Here is a 12,606-nt window from a genome sequence, read left to right as displayed (position 1 = left end):
TAAAGATTGAGCAAAAATGTAGGTAGGGCAGAGTCTGTTGGAATCATGGTTGTCAGAAACTTGATATAGGAAGGGGGTTTTATGGCTTAAAGAAGCTTAAAGTAGAGTTGAAAACTTGACTCTCTCAAATTCCTTCAGTCTAGTCAAAGTGGCACGGAGAGTCCACTGGTTGAATATCTTGACCAGACTGTTCATTTGTATATTTTCCATTGTTACATAGGTTGAAATGGTTGTGAATTCAGTGTAATATCATGTCATATTTTTCTTATATTATGACTTCTTGTCCTTCATAATATATTGTCTTGGGTTATGAATGCTGGTGCTGAATGCTGAGGTATGATGGAGGGTGGTTAAATGCTATGGATAGGAATAGTTGTAAGATATTTTTGAAAACTGTAATGTAGCTGACTACTTTTATAAACTTGGGCAATCTGATAAATTGGTTTTCAGGGTTTGAAAATTTGGATGGTGTAAGTATTTTCTAAGTCAGAAATTTCTTCTTGTGACTGGTATGTATTGGGACAAAGTTTGTTTTGGTACTTTGTATATTAAAATATGTCTTACAGAAATCAGTAAATGTCCTGTTGCTTCTCCAGTTTCTGGCGGGTTTGGAGAAATAGTACAGGTTTTGATGTTACACAAAGTGGTAAGAGTAAAAGCCATAAGTCATAGGAAATTGTGGATTTTGGATGGAAACAAGTAGCAATTTTTTATGCATGAATTTTACAGGGATAGCATGATAATGGAGTCGTTGCCTTCAATGGTAAGTTAGGTTATTAGTATGACATAATGCAAGGAGGTACATTGATGGACCTGGATACCATGGGATTGGTAAATGTGTTTTTTAGAATTAGATTATGAAGTCCCTCTGGACTGCAGCATGGAATGGGAGCATTGTTTGAGGGATGACATCTCCTTCTGTGATATATATCTGGCTGTGTTGGCCTTAGATTTAAAGACTACTCTTAGGGTAACTCTACTTTTTTGGTTAGACATTGTTATGTAAAGACACTGCTTCATGTAACTGTTTAATTAACTTGGTGAGTCCTAATTACTGGGTTAATGGAAACTAATACAGATTTTGGTATCTGGAAGTGGGGTGCTAGTATAACAGATACCTAACATCGTTTATATAGCTTTGCAGTTGTGCAGTGGGCAGAGGATGGAAAATTTTGAGAAGCATGATAGAAAATGCCTACATTGCCTTGAACAGATTGTTAGCAGAAATGTAGATGTTAATGTTTTTCCTATTGAGAACTTAGAAGGAAATGAGGAGTTTTGTAGAGAAAACTTATTAGAGTCGATTTACTCAAAAACAAATTGATAACAGAAACATGAATGTTAAAAGTTCTGCTGTTGGAGGCATAGAAGAGAATGAAGGACGTGGTATTGGAAAATGGAGGAAAGGGAATCTTTATTATATAGTGATGGAAAATTTAGCAAGAATTGTGCCCTTTAGTTATGAGGAAAGCAGAAGTTGAAGTGCTGAAGTTGGCTACTTAGCTGAGATTTCCTAATAAAGTTTAAAAGGCAAAGTCTAGTATCTCCTTTTTGCTTATAGCAAAATATAAGAGGAAAAAATTGACTTGGGGGAAGAACTATTAAACAAAAAGGAACCAAGACTTCATGATTTGGGAAATTCTTAGCTTGTCCTGGTTGCAAAAGATGTTAAAATTAAGAGTCACTGTTAAAAAAAGTGCTTTACCCACTTAAGCCCCCATGTTGCATCACCACTTCCTCATATCAGGGAGATCATATGATAGTTGTCTTTCTCTGCTTGACTTATTTCGCTAAGCATGATACGCTCTAGTTACATCCATGTTGTCGCAAATGGCAAGAATCAATGAAACAAGATGGAATTGGGAGGGAGACAAACCATAAGTGACTCTTAATCTCACAAAACAAACTGCGGGTTGCTGGGGGGAGGGGGGTTGGGAGAAGGGGGTGGGATTATGGACATTGGGGAGGGTGTGTGCTTTGGTGAGTGCTGTGAAGTGTGTAAACCTGGTGATTCACAGACCTGTACCCCTGGGGATAAAAATATATGTTTATAAAAAATAAAAAATTTAAAAAAAAAGTGCTTTAGTGAAAAAACAGTGTATGGCTGGAGACTTTTTGCTAATACCTTTGAAAGACCAAAATGACAGAGTATTGAGTTGTGTTTTAAGATACTAAGTTTGTGACACATACAGTCCCTCGGCCATCTTAGTAGAAGACAAAAATAGAGATGGAAATATTGAGACTCCTTTGAAGGAGTCTCTTGTCAAAAGGAATGAATTCTTGTGACATATCTGGTTAACCCATAAGGTTCTTGAGAATTTTATACTAGCAGAAACACTGCCAGCTAGGATTAAAAGTGTGACAGAGCCAAAATAAAAGATGGTCGTTGTACTCAGAAAATACTACAGATGGTAAACAGACTGATAAAAATTACCTAGCTCAAACATGAGTTACCCTTTATGGAAAAAGGAAGAATAACTCAGAGAGAGGAGCCTTAAGGACAGATTGCAGACTCAAAAATGGCAGAGAATTATTCCCAGGCCTTGAAACCGATGGAATTTACCCTGCTAGATTTTCAATTTGCTGAGATGGGTAACTCCTTTAATACTTTCCCTTTTCTCCCTTTTTTTAATGTGTATGCCTATAGTTATTATTCTATACCTTCCCACAAGAGTATTTTGTGAGCAGATAACTTGATTTTTAAGTTCACAGGATTACATTTGGAGAATTTTGCTTCAAGATAGATTATACCCACAGACTTACCCATACCTGATTTAAATGGGTTAGATTATCAGATTTGAGAATTTTGAGGTGACAAGATTTAGATGACATTTTAGACTTTGCATTGATGCTGCCATATATTGATATTTGGGATCATGTTGGGATAAGGGAAAGATATTTTGCATGTAGGACAGACATGGTTCTATAAAGGCCAGAAAACAGACTATGATGGACAGAATGATGGCCTCCTAAAGATGCCTGCATCCTGATTACATTACATGGCAACAAATAATTAAATTTGCAGTTGGAGTAAAAGTTGCTAAAAATCTTAACCTTAAAATAGATATCCTGGCTTATCTCTATGGACCCAATATAATCACAGGATCTTTAAATGTCGAGCAGGGAGGCAGAGTCTGTGTCAGTTATACATGGTATGAGAATTGCTTGACTGGCCATTACTGGCTTTGAAAATGGAAGAGGACATGGGCCAAGCAATAATAGGGGACTCCAGAATCTGAAAAAGAAAAGAACATTGATTTTCACCTAGAGCTTCCTGAAGGGAATGCAGCTCTGCAGCATTCTGATTTCAGCCCAGTGAGAAACATTTAAAACTTGTGACCTCCAGAAAGGCAACGCAATAAATTTCTGTTGTTTTAAGCCATGAAGTTCGTGGTGATTAGTTAGAACATACAGTGGTGAAATACTGAATATTTTCCACCTAAAATCAACAATAAAACATGCACTCTATCCTTGCTGCTTGCATTAACATTGCAGGGAAATTAGGTAAGGAAAAAAAATAGGCATCCAGATTAGGAAAGAATAAGTGAAATTATTTCTAGTTGCAGATCACTTGATCTTGTACATACAAAATTCTAAAGAATCCACTCAAAAACTTTGGGAACTAATACACTAGTTCAGTAAGGCTGAAGGATATGAGAGCAGTTATAAAAGCACTAGTTGTATTTATAAATACTAACAATGAACAGTGAAATTAAGAAAATAATTCCATTTAAAATGGCATTAGAAATAATAAAATACTTAGGAATAAGTTTAATAAAGAAAGTGCAAAATTTGTCCTCTAAAAACTACAGAAATTTTCGAAAGATATAAAAAAACCCAAATAGTAAGACATCCTATGTTAGTTAATCAGATGACTTAATATTGTTAAAACAGCAGTACTCCTTCAAATTGATCCATTAAGTAGCACTTCAGTGGCTCAGTTAGTTAAGCATCTGCCTTTGGCTCAGGTCATGATCCCAGGGTCCTGGGATGGAGCCCTGCATCTGGCTCCCTGCTCCTCAGGGAGCCTGCTTCTCTCTCTCTTCCTCTGCCCATCACTCTCTGTCTCTCTCTCTGTGTCAAATAAATAAATAAAATCTTTAAAAAAATCGATCCATCAACTGAATGTGATCCTTATTGAACCAAAAGGCTTTGCAGAAATTGACACTTATCCTAAAATTTATAAGATTCAAGTGACTAAGAGTAGCCAAAGAAGATTAAGTTGGAAGACTCATACTTCCATATTTCAAACTGAAATACAAAGCTACCATATTCAAGTTAGTGTGGTACTATCATAAAGATGGACCTATAGATCAAAGAAATTGAATAAGATTGCAGAATAGACACTTGTATGTATAGCCAGTTGATTTTCAACAAGAGTGCCAAGGCAGTTCAATGAAACAAAGTAGTCTTTTCAACAAATATTACTGCAATAATTGGATATACACATGTCAAGGAATGAATTTGGACTGCTCCCTCATAACACACACAAAAATTAACTCAAGATGGGTTACAAGTCTATATGCAAGAGTTAAAGGTATAGAAATATTAGAAGAAATCAGAGAAATAAATCTTAGGTAAAACCTTCTCAGGTGTGATATCAAAACCATAAAGAAATGGATAAAAGAAAGAAATGGATAAATTGGATTTCATGAAACTTAGACTTCTCTGGTTTAAAAGATACCATCGATAAAGTGAAAAGACAACTCACAGAATGGGGAAAATATCTGCAAATCATATATCTGATAATGGACTTACATCTAGATTATATGAAGAACTGTTACAACCCGATAATAAAAACGACAAACAATCTGCTTTAAAAAGAAAGCTAAAGGCTTCAATAGACATTTCTTCAGAGAAGATCTACTAATATCCAATTAGCTCATGAAAAGGTGCTGAATATCATTAGCCATCAGAGAAATGGAAATCAAATATACAGTGAGATACCATTTCATTTCTTTTTCTTTTTTTAAAATAAACATATATATATATTTTTTTATCCCCAGGGGTACAGGTCTGTGAATCACCAGGTTTACACACTTCACAGCACTCACCAAAGTACATACCCTCCCCAGTGTCCATAACCCCACCCCCTTCTCCCAACCCCCCTCCCCAGTGAGATACCATTTCATTTCTAACTAGGACAGATATAATCTAAACGACAAGTATTGGCAAGGATATGGAAGAGTTGGAGCTCATACAGTGCTGTTAGGAAAATAAAATGGTACAAACCCTGGAACAAGCTGGCAAAACCTTAAAAGGTTAAACGTGGAGTTACTATATAACCTAGCAATTCCATTTATAGAGATTTGGAAACATAGGTTCACAAAAAGACCTTGTACCCACATGTTCATATCAGCAATACTTAAAATAGCCAAAAGGCATAAACAACCCAAATGTATATCAACTGATGAATGGATAAACAAATGTTGGTATATCCATAAAATAGAATCTTATTTGGAGATAAAAAGAATGAACTACTGGTATATACTACAACAAGGATGAGCCTTGAAAATATTATGCTAAATGAAACAAGATAGTCACAAAAGACTACCTATTATATGATTCTATTTATATGAAATATCCAGAATAGATAAATCTATAGGGACAGAAAGTGGATTACTGGATTTCTAAGGCTAGGGGGGTTAGAGGAGAATGAAGAGTCATTGCTAATAGGTGGTATGAGATTTCTTTTTGAAGTATTATTAAATTGGTGTGATGATGGTTACACAACTTGGTGAATATACTAAAATTATAAAATTGTACTCTTTTGATAGGTGAATTATGCAGTATATGAATTATATCTCAATAAAGCTGTTCCATTTTTTAAAATTGTTTGTTTATCTACATATACTTACTATGCTTGCTTGCCTTAAGGAAGTAGGATGGGACCCCCACCTGTTCCAAATTGGTTTGGATAGTAAGACTGATGATGTCACCTAGACCCCAAAAGAATTTGAAAAAGTTTATTACTTGCATATGGAGGTATTCTGAAAGGGAGGGGTGAGTGAGCCTGTTTTATTTTTGTTGCTGTTTTTTGTTTAGTTCTGTTTTTGTGATTAGAGGGTGGTACCAGGGTGAAGATTCCTGAGGTTTGCATTTTTTGAACTTTCTGCAGGTGTTTGGGAAGGGAGTAGATGGAATTAAAAAAAAAAAATCAGTACAAACGTGCAACAAAAGTTGAAAGGGGAAGGGTGGGGCCTGAAAACTATCTACATTTAACTATAAATGGACCCAATTACATATACCAAAATCTTAGTGATGTAATTATAATTTGATTATGAGGCATTACAATTGGTTTTGGGATTTGATAAGTTTAGCCCCCTCCTCCACATTGTAATATTCTTTCAGAATTTTCTTATTATTCCAAATTCTTCATTTTTCTATATGTATTTTCAAAGGAACATGTTTACTTTCATAGAAATATTTTTATTGTAATTGAGTAGGATTTATAACTTAGGGGGAATGGATGACTGTATTATGCTTCATATTTCTGTCCAAGAACATGATTGGTATTTCAATTTGTTACAGTCTAAATTTTATGTCCTTCAAGAGTGTTTTAAAGATTTTTTCATATAAGTTTAACACATTCCATGTTAATTACAAAGAATTTTATTATTACTCTGTCTAAAGTTATATTTTATATTTTATTGCTATTATAATTTATAAATGGCTGTTTTGTATATACCTTAAATTTTACTGATTTTTGTTGTTTATAGCAGTTTTCATTGTGTTGTTTTGTGTTCTACATATATAATAATATATGTAAAGATTATTTCACCTTTGTCTTTCTAATTCTTAAAATTTTAATTTGTTTTTCTTATTTAATTACAAGATGTAAGACCTCTGTTTCTGCCAAGTAGTAAGATAATGGTGGGAATTTTGTAAAATGCCTTTTCACAATCTTTGGTAAGAGATTAATGTATTTAATTATAAAAGTAAATTATAAAAAAATTGCAATGTCCATCCTTGCAAACCTGAAATAAGTGCATTTATTTGTGATACATTAGCATTCGTTTCCATTATATTTTATTTTTATGTTGATAAGCAAAATATTTATTTGTATTTATGTATAATTATATTTTTATCAATTTTTTATTTACTCACTTAATTAAAAACTATTAGAAGTTTTCCTATTCCTTTCCTCTAAAGAGGTTTTTTTTTCTTTTATTTCTTTTCAGTGTTCCAGAATTCATTGTTTATGCACCATACCCAGTGCTCCATGCAACATGTGCCCTCCATAATACCCATCACCTGGCTGCCACTGCCCCAGTTTACCTTCCTACTAACAGTATAAGAGGTGAACTGGATCCTTCTGTTGGCAGATTTCTTTCAGGGTGAGGCTATTTCTTTTAGGAAGACAGTACACTCAGGAGATTTGAGATGTTTTTGTCTTAGACTCCTTCAGAACAGACCTCCACTTATTCTATTGATACGCATATATAGTAGAAAGATTGCCACAGAAGGGAAATGTAACTCCTCTATCACTCTGTATAATTATCATTTCTTTATTGTGGTGAGAACATTTATATATATTCTCTTAGCAACTTTCAAGTGTATAATGCAATATTGTTAACTATAATCACAGTGCTCTGCATTATATTCTCAGAAAGTATGAATCTTCTAAAAGGAATTTTATACTTTTTGACCAACATCTCTCCATTTCCCCCAACACCAGGCCCTTGTAACCAAAATTCAACTCTAGTAAGTTCAGCTTTTTAAGATTCCAAATAAAAGTGATATCATACAATATTATTTTTTCCCTCTCTGGCTTATTTCACTTAGCATAATGCCTTCAAGGTACATCTATGTTTTTATAAATGGCAGGATTTCTTTCTTTCTTATGGCTGAATAATATTCCATTATACATATATATTCATGTCTTCTTTATTCATCCACTCATGGACATTTATTTTGTTTCAATATCTTGGCTATTGTGAATCATGCTGCAATAAACATGGGAGTACAGATACCTCTTCGATATCCTGTTTTTACTTCCTTTGGATATATACACAGAAATGGGATTGCTGGTATTTCTATTTTTAATTTTTTTATTTTAAGATTTTTATTTATTTATTTGACAGACAGAGATCACAAGTAGGCGGAGAGAGAGGAGGAAGCAGGCCCCCTGCTTTGCAGAGAGCCCGATGTGGGGCTCGATCCCAGGACCCTGGGATCATGACCTGAGCTGATGGCAGAGGCTTTAACCACTGAGCCACCCATGTGCCCCTCTATTTTTAATTTTTTAAAAAGATTTATTTATTTATTTATTTATTTATTTGACAGAGAGATCACAAGTAGGCAGAGAGGCAGGCAGAGAGAGAGAGAGGGGGAAGCAGACTCCCTGCTGAGCAGAGAGCCTGATGCGGGGGTCGATCCCAGGACCCTGAGATCATGACCCGAAGGCAGAGGCCTAACCCCCTGAGCCACCAGATGCCCCTAGATTTTTTTTTTAATTATTGAATTGTATGGGTTCGTTATCTATTTGGATATTAACCCTTTACCTGACATATAGTTTGAAAAAATTTTCTCTGATTACAAAATGTGTTGCCTTTTCATTTAAATTATTTCTTTTTTTTAAGAAGACACTTTTAAGCTTGACCTAGTCCTACTTCTTGATTTTTATTTTTGTTGGTGATGCTTTTGTTTGGCATATCCAAAAAGTCATTGCCAAAATTAATGTTGAGGAGCTTCCTCCCTATGTCTTCTTCTGGGAGTTTTCTGATATCAGGTGTTATGTGTAAGTCTTTGATCCACTTTGAGTTAATTTTCAGGAGTGGAGAAAGATATCATTTCAATTTCATTTTCATGCATGTGCTTATCTGGTTTTCCCAACGCCATTTGTTGAAGCGACTATCCTTTCTCCATTGAATGTTTTATTGAGTATTGGTTGGCCATATATGCAAAGACTTAATTCTGGACTCTATTCTGTAAATTGATTGATATATCTATTTTTATTTTAGTACCATACTCTTTTAATTACTATGGCTTCATAGTATAATTTGAAATTGGGAAGTATGATGCCTCTAACCTTACTCTTCTTTATTAACATTGCTTTAACTATCTTGGATTTTTTTGTGGTTGCATACACATTTTAGGATTGTTTTTTTCTATTTCTGTGAAGAATGCCACTGGAATTTTGGTAGGGATTGGGTTGAATCTGTAGATGACTAGGATTAGTCTGGACATTTAAAAAAATTTATTTATTTATTTGACAAAGAGAGAGCAGACAGAGTGGGAGGCAGAGGGAGAGGGAGAAGCAGGCTCCCCACTGAGCAAGGAACCTGATCTGGGGCTCGATCCCAAGATTCTAGGGTCCTAACCTGAGATGAAGGCAAATGATTAACCAACTGAGCCACCCGGGCATCCCCAGTATGGACATTTTAATAATACTGTTTTCTGATCCATGAATATGATGTCTCCATTAGTTTTTGTCTACTATGATTGATTTCTTTCAATAAAGTCTGGTAGTTTTCATTGTAGATCTTTCACTTCCTGGTTAAATGTATCCCTATGTATTTTATTGTTTTTTTTTTAAGTTTGTATTTAAATTCCATTTAGCTAACATACAGTGTAATACTAGTTTCAGGTGTACAATATAGTGATTCAACACTTCCATACAACACCTGGTGCTCATCACAAAATTATTTTTCATGCTATGGGAATGGGATAGTTTTCTTTATTCCTATTTCAGATGCCTCATTATTAGTGTATAGAAATGCAACTGATTTCCATATGTTTATTTTATACCCAGCAACTTTTCTGAATTTGTTGATTAGTTGTTTCTGGTTGAGCTTTTGGGATTTCCTATATATAAAATCATTTCATCTGCAAATAATGACAGTTTTACTTTTTCCTTTCTAATTTTGATGACTTTACTTCTTTGCCTTGCTTAATTGCTCTAGTTAGGACTTCTAGTACTATGTTGAATTAGAGGGTGAGAGTGGGCATTCTTGTCTTATTTCTGACCTTAGAGGAAAAGCTTTTCACTGTTGGGTATAATTTTAGCTGTGGGCTCTGGAAAACAGTATGGAGGTTGCTTAAAAAGTTGAAAATAAAGCTACCCTGTGACCTAGCCATTGTTCTACTGGGTATTTACCCTAAAGATACAAATGTAGTGATCCAAAGGGCCAAGTGCACCCCAATGTTTATAGCAGCAATGTTCACAATAGCCAAACTATGGAAGAACCTAGATGTCCATAATAGATGAATGGTTAAAAAGATGTGGTATATATATACAATGGAATACTGTGCAGCCATCAAAATACACCAAATCTTGTAATTTGCAATGACATGGATGGAACTAGAGGGTATTTTTCTGAGCAAAATAAATCAATCAGAGAAAGACAATTGTCGTATGATCTCCCTGATATGAGGAATTTGAAAGGTAGGGTGGCGGTTCATAGGGGAAGGGAGGGAAAAATGAAATAAGATGGGACTGGTCAGGGAGACAAGCCGGAAGAGAGTTTTAATCTCAGGAAACAGGGCTACTGGAGGGGTGGGGGTGGGAAGGATGAGGGGGCTGGATGATGGACACTGGGGAGGGTATGAGCTATGGTGAACACTGTGAATTGTGTAAGACTGATGATTCACAGACTTGTACACCTGAAACAAATAATACATTATATGTTAATTAAAATAAATTCAATGTTAGCTGTGGGTTTGTCAGATATGACCTTTATTGAGGTATGCTCCTTTTATATTCAGTCTGTTGAGGATTCTTTTTGTTTTGTTTTGTTTTGTTTTTTATCTTGAATGGTGGTTGCATTTTGTTTTTTATCTTGAATGGTGGTTGCATTTTGTTTTTTATCTTGAATGGTGGTTGCATTTTGTCAGATGCTTTTTCTGATGATCATGTGATTTTTAGCTTTCATTCTATTAATGTACCATGTTATTTAGTTGCATATATTGAGGATAAATCCCACTTTGTCATAATGTATAATCATTATAATGTGTTCTTGAAATTAATTTGAAATGGTAACTTATGCAGCCATGATGCTGTTTTTTTTTCATTTGTTTCAAGATAGTTTTTTTTCCTCTTTTGTTTGTTTCTTTGACCCATTGAGTTTTCAGGAATATGTTATTTAATTTCCACATATTTGTGACTTTTTTCATCTTTCCTCTTGTTGATTTCTAGTTTCATACCACAGTGGTCAGAAAAGATAGTTGCCAACACTTGTTATGTGGCCTACCATCTGATTTGTACTGGACACTATTCTGTGCATGCTTGAGAAGAATATGTAGTCTGCTACTATTGGATGGGATGTCCTACATAGGTTTTTTTAAAATAAATGTTTATATTAAATCTTATTAGCATTAACATATACTTTATTCACATAAATGAATATTTTGATGACTTTATAAGTGTACTACACTCTGATTTAATATATATAGAAGCTTTTCCAAAGGAGAGAGAAATCTCCAAACTTGTCAAGTTGTATAGATGTTATGTACAGATTTTTTATGTCAAAAATTTTTTTTTAAAGAGGAATAAGGAACATTTTCTAAAAATTGGATTTTAATCTCTATAAATGAAACAGAGGTCATATTTTGCTATATATTTTTTAGTCAGGTTGCTCCTCCAAACTTCCAATAAACACTGTAAGTGTTTTTATCAAGACTTGTATCTTGGTAAAATAGACATTTGACTGTTATTCCCTAGCAAGAATCGTTACTGAAAATATTTGAATAGTTATGGGCATAGATTCTAGGGTCTAGATTTGAATTTCAGCACTATCTTTTTTAAAATTTATTTTTTATTTTCAGCATAACAGTATTCATTGTTTTTGCACCACACCCAGTGCTTCATGCAATCCGTGCCCTCTATAATACCCACCACCTGGTACCCCGACCTCCCACCCCCCGCCCCTTCAAAACCCTTAGATTGTTTTTCAGAGTCCATAGTCTCTCATGGTTCACCTCCCCTTCCAATTTCCCCCAACTCCCTTCTCCTCTCTATCTTCCCATGTCCTCCATGCTATTTGTTATGCTCCACAAATAAGTGAAACCATATGATAATTGACTCTCTCTGCTTGACTTATTTCACTCAGCATAATCTCTTCCAGTCCCGTCCATGTTGCTACAAAAGTTGGATATTCATCCTTTCTGATGGAGGCATAATACTCCATAGTGTATATGGACCTTACACCAGTTAGAATGGCCAAAATTAGCAAGACAGGAAACAACATGTGTTGGAGGGGATGTGGAGAAAGGGGAACCCTCTTCCTCTGTTGGTGGGAATGCAAGTTGGTGCAGCCTCTTTGGAGAACAGTGTGGAGATTCCTCAAGAAATTAAAAATAGAGCTTCTCTATGACCCTGCCATTGCACTACTGGGTGTTTATCAAAAAGATACAGATGTAGTGAAAAGAAGGGCCATCTGTACCCCAATGTTTATAGCAGCAATGGCCATGGTCACCAAACTGTGGAAAGAACCAAGATGCCCTTCAACGGACTAATGGATAAGGAAGATGTGGTCAACACTATCTTTTTATAGTTTTATGACATTGGGAAAATTACTTTGTTGCTTCATTTTTAATTTTGGGATGAGACAAAAACAATTTACATATATTGTAGTTGTATTTGTAGAGATTAGATAATTTAAAAAT

The sequence above is a fragment of the Mustela erminea genome, chromosome X, assembly GCF_009829155.1.
Source record: "Mustela erminea isolate mMusErm1 chromosome X, mMusErm1.Pri, whole genome shotgun sequence".
In the NCBI taxonomy this organism is placed as follows: domain Eukaryota; kingdom Metazoa; phylum Chordata; class Mammalia; order Carnivora; family Mustelidae; genus Mustela; species Mustela erminea.
The sequence above is the reverse complement of the archived record's forward strand: the minus strand, read 5'-3'. Positions refer to the sequence as shown.